Here is an 8,431-nt window from a genome sequence, read left to right as displayed (position 1 = left end):
ATATATATATATATATATATATATATATGTAAATATATATACATGACACTATCTTCCCAGCCCCCACCTTATTTTAAGCCACTACCATCTCTTCCCAAGGATACTACAATGTCCTCTTAATTGGTTCCCCTGCTTCCAGTCTTGCCTTTCCACAGTCCATTGTTCATCCCACAATTAAACTGCTCATTGCAAATGTAAATTAGGCAAGGTCATGTCATGCTTAAAGAAGGGAATGTAAAGATAATGTGGCATATGTGTGTGTGAGTAGCATGGTTGCTTTAGGAGAGGAATGCCACATAAAATGTGCAGTTTTCTCAACTGTTAAGATCTTCAGTTATGTGTAGTTCTGTGTGAATGCAAAAATAAGGGTGAAAAAAAATGAAAACCAATAATTCATTTGTCCCAACTGAATCTCTGTCTCTCTCCCCACATCCCCCTTCTTACACACACACACACACACACACACACACACACACACACACACACGTCAGTGGCTTCTAAATCCTATTCCTTGCCATGGCTTCTGGTGCCTACTTGATCTAACCCTGCCTCCTTCTAGCAGCCACGCCTCAGGTACTACTCTCCCGCTCCTTTCTATGTTCCAGCCACGCTCAGCACCTTTTCATCCTCCAGACACATTGAGCTTTTTCCAGCTGATAGTTTCTTTGCATGACCAGCATCCTTCCATTCTTTGTGTCTCACCTCAAATGCCTCCTTAAAAAATCTTTCCCTAAAGCAGCATTTCGAAGCCTACTGGATTTTCTTTATACAATCGGAACCAACCTTATTTACTCCTTTATATACTTATTGTTTGTCTCCCTCCATTAGCAAATAAGACCTCATAAAGTGTATTCACCATTAAATTCCAGTACTCAGAACAGTGTTTGTTACATATAGGCCTTCAATAAACCTATGAAAATTAAGACTTGCTTATGATACGTTATGCTTATGCGTGAACATGATATGTTCAAATGAAGGAGACTGGCATTTAAGCAATTTTTTCTTTATTAATAAAATAAAAAAAGCCCATTGTGCTCTTTACTTTTTACAACTAAAAGTTACTTTCAGAACATATGAAAATGCAATTTAATAATTTGTTGATTATTCACAAATGTTGATTCCTCAAATGATTGTCCTCTTGGCACAGATTAGAGAAAATGTGCATTATATTTTCCCTATCAGGTAAAAATTAATGCTGATTTACGATTCCCAGTCTGCCCACACTGTTCATAGATAATTACATTTCAGGGCAAAAATAGTAACAGAAAAAAGGACTCTATTTGATCTGTCAACATTCTTCATAGCTTTTTAAAATAACCAATCTCCACATCAGTTAGATACAAAAGATTGTCCACCAAGAGTCTAGCTGAATCTTTGTCCCTTTTTTTGTGACAGGGATATTTGTGGAGGACTTTTCAAGGATACCTTACAGCAGCACTAGGTTAACCAACTACAGCTAGTATCCAAAATTCTTAAGCTCATTTCAGAACCATGGAACTCTTGAAAATTCTGTGCATGTTTAAGTAAAACTAGTATGTTGCCTGGACATTTTTAACGGCACAAAAGCATTCATTTCAGCTCAAGATCATCTTTCTATTAGAAGCCACTCCTCACTTGGTTAGGAATGGAAGTGCAACACACACTTCTATGTAACCTACACTGACATCTCAATCAGCCTATTCCTCCTCTTCATCAGTTAATTATTTCCTTATAGGTACATCCCAGAGTACATCGAAATGCCTATTTGAGTCAATTAGGCAAAACATTCATGCCTCTTGGCAAACACATCCAGTCACACTTTCTCATCACCCTCATTGTTGATTAAGACAAGAAGAATTTTTACCACTTTTTATAATGCCGTGACATTAACAGGATCAGCAACTGATCTCTAACGCACGCTTACTAAGTGCTGGTCACTCTGTTCATCAATCTTTATTCATCATTTCACTTAATTCTCCCCTTCTCAAAACTTTTGAAACAGCTACAATTATTATCCCCCTGTTGCACACGAGAAAAGTGAGGCCCAGAAAAGCTAACTAGGTTTCCCAGAGCCATATGCTGAGATTCATGTCCAGCAATGTGAATCATGCCCTGTGCTCCTAGCCAATACATTCTCCCATTTCCCATGGTGTGTTCCAATCTCCTGGGAGCAGCTCCCCCTTCTCAATGTACCCCCACTTCCTAGCTGCTGTGCCCTAAGTGTCTCTCATGAACAGAGGAGCCACGTGACTCACTGTGACCTATTCAGATCTATAAAGTGACAGAAACATTCATTTCTTGATTGTCTCCACTTGCTGCGAGTGTTCTCCCAGCTTTTCCCATCAACAGAAGCAGGAAACATCTGCTCTGAACTTCCGAGTCTCTCTTCTTCCTTTCTTACTCTTCTCCAGGAAGTAGGAAAAGATAGGAATGACACCACTCTTATAAGCCCAGAAAAGGAAAAGCCACTCATGTAGGGAAAAGAAATGCCACTCTAACTCTTATACCACTTCCTTGACATCACTTGTCTCTCAGGAACTAGGGGAATAGAGTCATGTTTAAACAAGAAGCCTTCATGCCTTTTCTCAATCTCACAGCTCAAGACAATTCCAAGGTCAATTTTCTTCCAGGTTTAACTTAATAACTACTTGGAACAAGGAGAGGAGAGGAGAACCATCTATTTTCTTCCACACAGATAAGCAAGCACGAAGGTTCATGACTGATTTAACATTTTGTATTTGGGTGCTGCTCTCAGCATAAAGGTGAAAGAAATGACTACAAATTTGTGTGAGGACATATATAGAGATGCCATTTTAAGGTGTGATGAGCAAAAATCCTTCAGCTTTTGACCAAAGTCATTTTTTAATGAAGTATTGACTAATAATTCTTCACTAAAATAAGTAAAAATGCATTTCAAGAGACAAGAAACCAAGCTTTGTCCAGCTTAAGCCATCCAGTTCCACAAGTATAGTCTTCCCACAAAGAAGTGTTTATCACGGGCCTGCACACAGTTTTGGAAACACATTAAGAATTGTGTTTGTTTCTTCTTTTTCTGTTATCCTGTTTCTTCTGCATACATTTATTTAGTCATACCCCTTTAGAATCTATAATTTGTGAATTGTTTCTTACACAAAGCCATTTCCACGTTAAACTTAGTTATAATTTCAAAGTCTCCAGGAATATAAAACAAATCAATAACATAAAGTAAAAACACTATAGGGAAGACTGCCTAAGAAATCAAATAATTCAGGTAAACCACATTACTGTGAGTTTAAGTAGGCAGTCTTCCATTACACATACACATACACACACACACACACATATGCACACATATCTGAATTTTGCATATATATAAATATATAAGATATATATATATGTCCTTCTTTTTTAATGTCATATCATCTGCTGCACTTTGTTATAAGATGGCAATAAATTCAAGTTGGATTAAGAAGTTTTCCATATCAACCCCTGAGGACAGCTGATTATAGGTCTGACCTTTTGAGATTCTGTGTATTTCCCACTTAATCAGTGCTAGAATGAGCTTCTGCTAAGTGGGATCTATAGGATTCCTATGGGAAAAGTGAAGCCATTTAAAAAATAATGAGCCTCCCTTCTACCCCCTCTCTCTTTCCATTTTGAGCTCTATTAGGCCACGATAACAGTCTTCATCTAGGCCATAAAAAAGCAGAGCATAAGCATATACTGTTTGCACTATGCAGGCAAAGAATGTGCTCAGAAAGGTTTTGGGGAGCTCAGAATGTAAGTGACACTTTACAAAAGGATTTTTTAAAAAAAGTGTTACTTACCGTTTTACTGATGACAAAAAATAAAAAATAAAAAAGTTGCAAAAAAGTCCTCTGGGGCTTTTAAGCTTCAGTATCTCAGATTTTGACAGTGTAATTGGTTCCCTGTTGCCTCAGCAATCATATAGAATTGGAACTATCTCCATTTTGTCTTGTTACAGTAACACACTTGATAGTTTAGATATTATCTCACAAATACTCTACTTTGGTCACCAGTTCATTTCTTAAAACCCACAATGTGCGTGTGTGTGTGTGTGTGTGTGTGTGTGTTACACGCCCCTAATCCCATTCCCTAATACCCCTAATTTCCTTTCCCAACCTTCTGTGAAACTGAACAGCATAATAGATGTAATTAGACCTTCCGTAATAGGACCAAATGGAGCAAGCAAGGAGACTCCTTCTAGGGAAGCAATCAGTGCATTAGGTCCCCAGGACTGAAACCATTTTTAACAAGGTTTGGGGCTTAGGGAATGTCAGTCTCGGCTTCTATTGCTTCCCCAGGAGGAAGCTCTACCCTGAATGCAAATCTTCATTTACCATTTCTACAAAAGGAAGGAAAAGAACGTTAGCTACTTTACTTCACACATAATGAAGCAAACTGGAGCTGTTAATATTTTTTTATCAGCAGTAAATCAACTGTTCACAAGTGCTCTAAAGTATAAATGTGTACTTCATCAGTATTTTAAAGCCATTCCCTATGTTTTCATCACCAACTGTTGGAAGAAGATAATACCAAATTGCATCAAACAAAGGCAGCCTTTATGTTTTCAGAAGCATGCTGAATTCTTTCTATAAGGGAGTAAGGTTCAGGCAAATAATATTCCTGAGACATACATTTAAATAGTCAGTTTCAATAACTACAGATAGATTTACAGACCCAACACAACCTCTTTGTTATTATTATTCTATTCCATGGTGCACTGAAGTAAATGCCAATGAAGAAAAATGTGCATCCTATTAATAGCATATAATGTACCTTTGCAAAGCCCCAAATAACAAGCTAGTCTAAAGAATAAAGTTCTTCATAACTGGTAAGAAACCTTAAATTTTCTCCTATAAAATATATTTGGTAAAATGTACATTGGCCAATAGGATGAATGTCAAATACAACATTTAAAATTGTTTCAAATAATGGATTATGTTAGATTTGGATACGTTTTGGCTCGCTCTGTTGAAAACTTCCAAGATCCATAGCTAAACTATCAAAAGTTACTTGAACAACATGGAGGAAACTTGCAAACATTATGCCAAGTGAAAGAAGTCAGGCACAAAGGACCATGTGTTACATGATTCCATTTATATGAAATGCCCAAGATAAGCATATCTATAAAGACAGAAAGTAGGTTAGTGGTTGCGCAGGGCTTGGCACACATGAGAGATTGAGAGGTGAGGCTAAAGGATGGTGGTGCAAATGTACTACAACTGATTGCAGGGGTGGTTGCACAACTCTGAATATACTAAAAACCACTGAGCTGTATAATCTAAATGAGTGAATTATATATTGTGTGGGTTTTATCTCAATAAAACCAAGATATTAGGAATGTCCTGGAAAATCAGAATAATTTAATATTATAACCCTTGATCCAATTCTTTTCATTCATATTTCTTTTCTTCCATGAGACTCATCCAATTAATGTGTGTGTGTGTGTGTGTGTGTGTGTGTGTGTGTGTGTCTATTGGTGGTCTACCTTTTCATTAATGACATGAATTCAACTGTGAGACATTCTTAGGGCTGATTCCAAGTGGTTTGTCTTTTGTTTTTTAAAAGAATGTAATGGAGAGTTTGTTATACTGCAGATTTTGGGAAAACCTCAATGCAAAATGTAAATGTGACTCTGTCCTCCCAGAGATAATGATCAAATGGAGATACTGAAAAGAAAGCAAGAAGTGTGCATATCACATTAAGGAAAATTTGAGGAAACTCAGGAGGAATATTTAGCTCAGTTTGTGAGGAGTAGAAAGATTCCTAAATGGTGTAATATTTCAGCTAAATTCCAAAAGATAAAACACAAAGTAGGCAAAAAAAAAAAAAAAAGGGAAGGGAAGCATTCAAGCAGTGGGATCATCAGATAGTAAGACTGAAGACAATAGAGAGAAGAACTATGCCAAGTGCAGTAGAAGTCAAGTCTAGGAGGCAAGAAAGAATGTAGTCAGAGAAAATAACTGAAAGATAAATAATGTCTAGATGATGAAGGTTCTTGTAAGATATGGAAAGAAGGTTGGAAATAGAAATCCAAAGAGTTTTAAGCAGTGTATTCCACACATGAATGAAACCATATGATAATATAAGAAATAGCACAGAGGATCAAAGGGGAAGGGAAGAAAAACTGAATGGGAAGAAATCAGAGAGGGAAACAAACTGAGAGACTCTTGACTCTGGGAAAAAAAAAACTGAGGGCTGCAGAAGGGGAGGAGTATGGAGGGATGGGGTAACTGGGTGATGGGCATTAAGGAGGATACATGATGTGATGAGCCCTGAGTGTTATACGCAACTGATGAATCATTGAACACTACATCTAAAACTAACGACGTACTATATGTTGGATAATTGAATTTAAATTAAAAAAAAAGAGGAGTTAAAAAAAAAAGAGTTTTAAGCAGTGTAATGACATGATATATTTCGTCTTATAGAATACCACTTTGCCAACATTTTGAAGAATGAATTGGAACACTGAACATAGGAGGCAAGTGAAACCAGCTGGGAAGATGTTGTAAAATCCATGCAGAGATAATGATGATCTGTGCCAGAAAATGGCAACAGAGTTAAAAAGAAAAGCAAATGAATTTGAAAGTAATTTAGGACATTGAATCCTTGGAGTGACTGGATGCAGAGTGAATATGGAGAGAAAGGTATTAAGAACAACCCCCACATTTCTGGTTTATGCCCTCACATTTTTTTTTTAAATAATAGACTGTATTTTTAAGAACAGTGTTAGATTTATAAGAAAAAAACTGAGCAGATAATATAGAGTTGCCCTATGCCCCCCACCACAATTTCTTCTATTATTAATGTATTCCATCAGTGTGGTACATTTGTTACAATTAATTAAATAATATCAATCCATTATTTCAGTTCTTGAAGTGCAGTTTATATCAAGGTTCACTTTTGTACAGTTTTACAGGTTTTGCCATATGCATAATGTCATATATCTCCATTATGGTTTCCGTACAGAATAGTTCCACTATCCTAAAAGTCCCCCTGGCCTCTCTACTCTGTTTCATTGATCAACTTGTTTATTCGTTCACTCACCCTGCACTGTATTAGTTGTTGGAGCTATATAGTAAGCCCTGAAGTTGGTTGGTGTCAGTCCCCTGACTTGGTTCTTCATTAGCACTGCGTTGTCTGCTCTGAGTCCTTTGACTTTCCATATAAACTTTAGAATCAGTCTATTAATATCCACAAAAGAAGCTGCTGAAATTTTGAGTGGAACTGTATTAAATCTGTAGGTCCAGTTTGGAAGAACTGAAATGTTAACAATATTGAGTATTCCTATTCGTAAACATAGAGCATCTCTCCCCTTACTCAGATCTTCTTTGGTTTCTTTCATCAGAGTTTTGTAGCTTTCTTTCTATAGGTCCTTGTACATTTTGTTAGCTTTGCATCTAATTATTTCATTATTTTTGGTCCTAATGTAAATGAGATCGTGTTTTTAAATTTCAAATTCTGACTGTTCATTGCTGGTATAAGCAATTGACTTTTCTATACTAATCCTGTATCATGAAAACTTGCCATAAATGCTAAGTAGTTCCAGAAGAATGTTTGTTGGTTCTTTGGGATTTCTACGTAAACAATCATGTCATTTATGAAAAAAAAAAAAAGACCATTTTATTTGTTCCTTCTCAATCTACATACTTTATTTCCTTTTCTCATCTAACTGAATTAGCTAGGATTTTTAAGAGTGTTGAATGGGAGTGTTCAGAGGGAGTTTCCTGGCATCATTTCAGATCTTTGGGAGAAAGCATCTGGTTTTTCATCATTAAATATGTTGTTTTTTGTATACTTCTTTCGTATTTTGTGTGTTTTTTGTATATTTGTACATGTAGGTTTTTTGTATATTTTCGTTGTCAAGTTGAGGAAGGTCCCCTCTATTCCAAGTTTGCTGAGACTTTTTATCTTGAATGGATTTTGAATTTTGTCAAATAATTTTTCTGCATTATTGATATGACATATGAAGTTACTTCTTTAACTTGGTGTGATGAATTAAATTACTTGATTTTCAAATGTTGAGTCAGCCTGGCCTACCTGAAATAAATCCCACTTGGTCGTGGCATATAATTATTTTATACATTGCTGGATTTACATTGTTAATCATTCGCTGAGGATTTTTGCATTTATAGCCACGAGAGCTATTAGTTTTCTATAGCTATTAGCTGTAGTTTTCCTTTCTTTTAATGTCTTTATCGGTTTTGGTGTCCTCACTTTTGAAGCTAGAAGTATAGAGGACAGCTGGGAACACATGTAGAAAAGAAATGTGGATATGTACGTTTGCATGTGACTTCTTGGGTTTTCTCTATTCTGTCTCCTTGTAGTGTGAGCTGCCTGCAGCTGGCTTCTCTCCTAGTTCCACAGCCTCCTTCTCTGAGATTAGAAAGTTAGAGCCACTGAGACCTTAGCCTCACAACTCCTGACATTCACCATAGACATGGAC

This window comes from Ailuropoda melanoleuca, chromosome 17, assembly GCF_002007445.2.
Source record: "Ailuropoda melanoleuca isolate Jingjing chromosome 17, ASM200744v2, whole genome shotgun sequence".
NCBI lineage: Eukaryota > Metazoa > Chordata > Mammalia > Carnivora > Ursidae > Ailuropoda > Ailuropoda melanoleuca.
The sequence above is the reverse complement of the archived record's forward strand: the minus strand, read 5'-3'. Positions refer to the sequence as shown.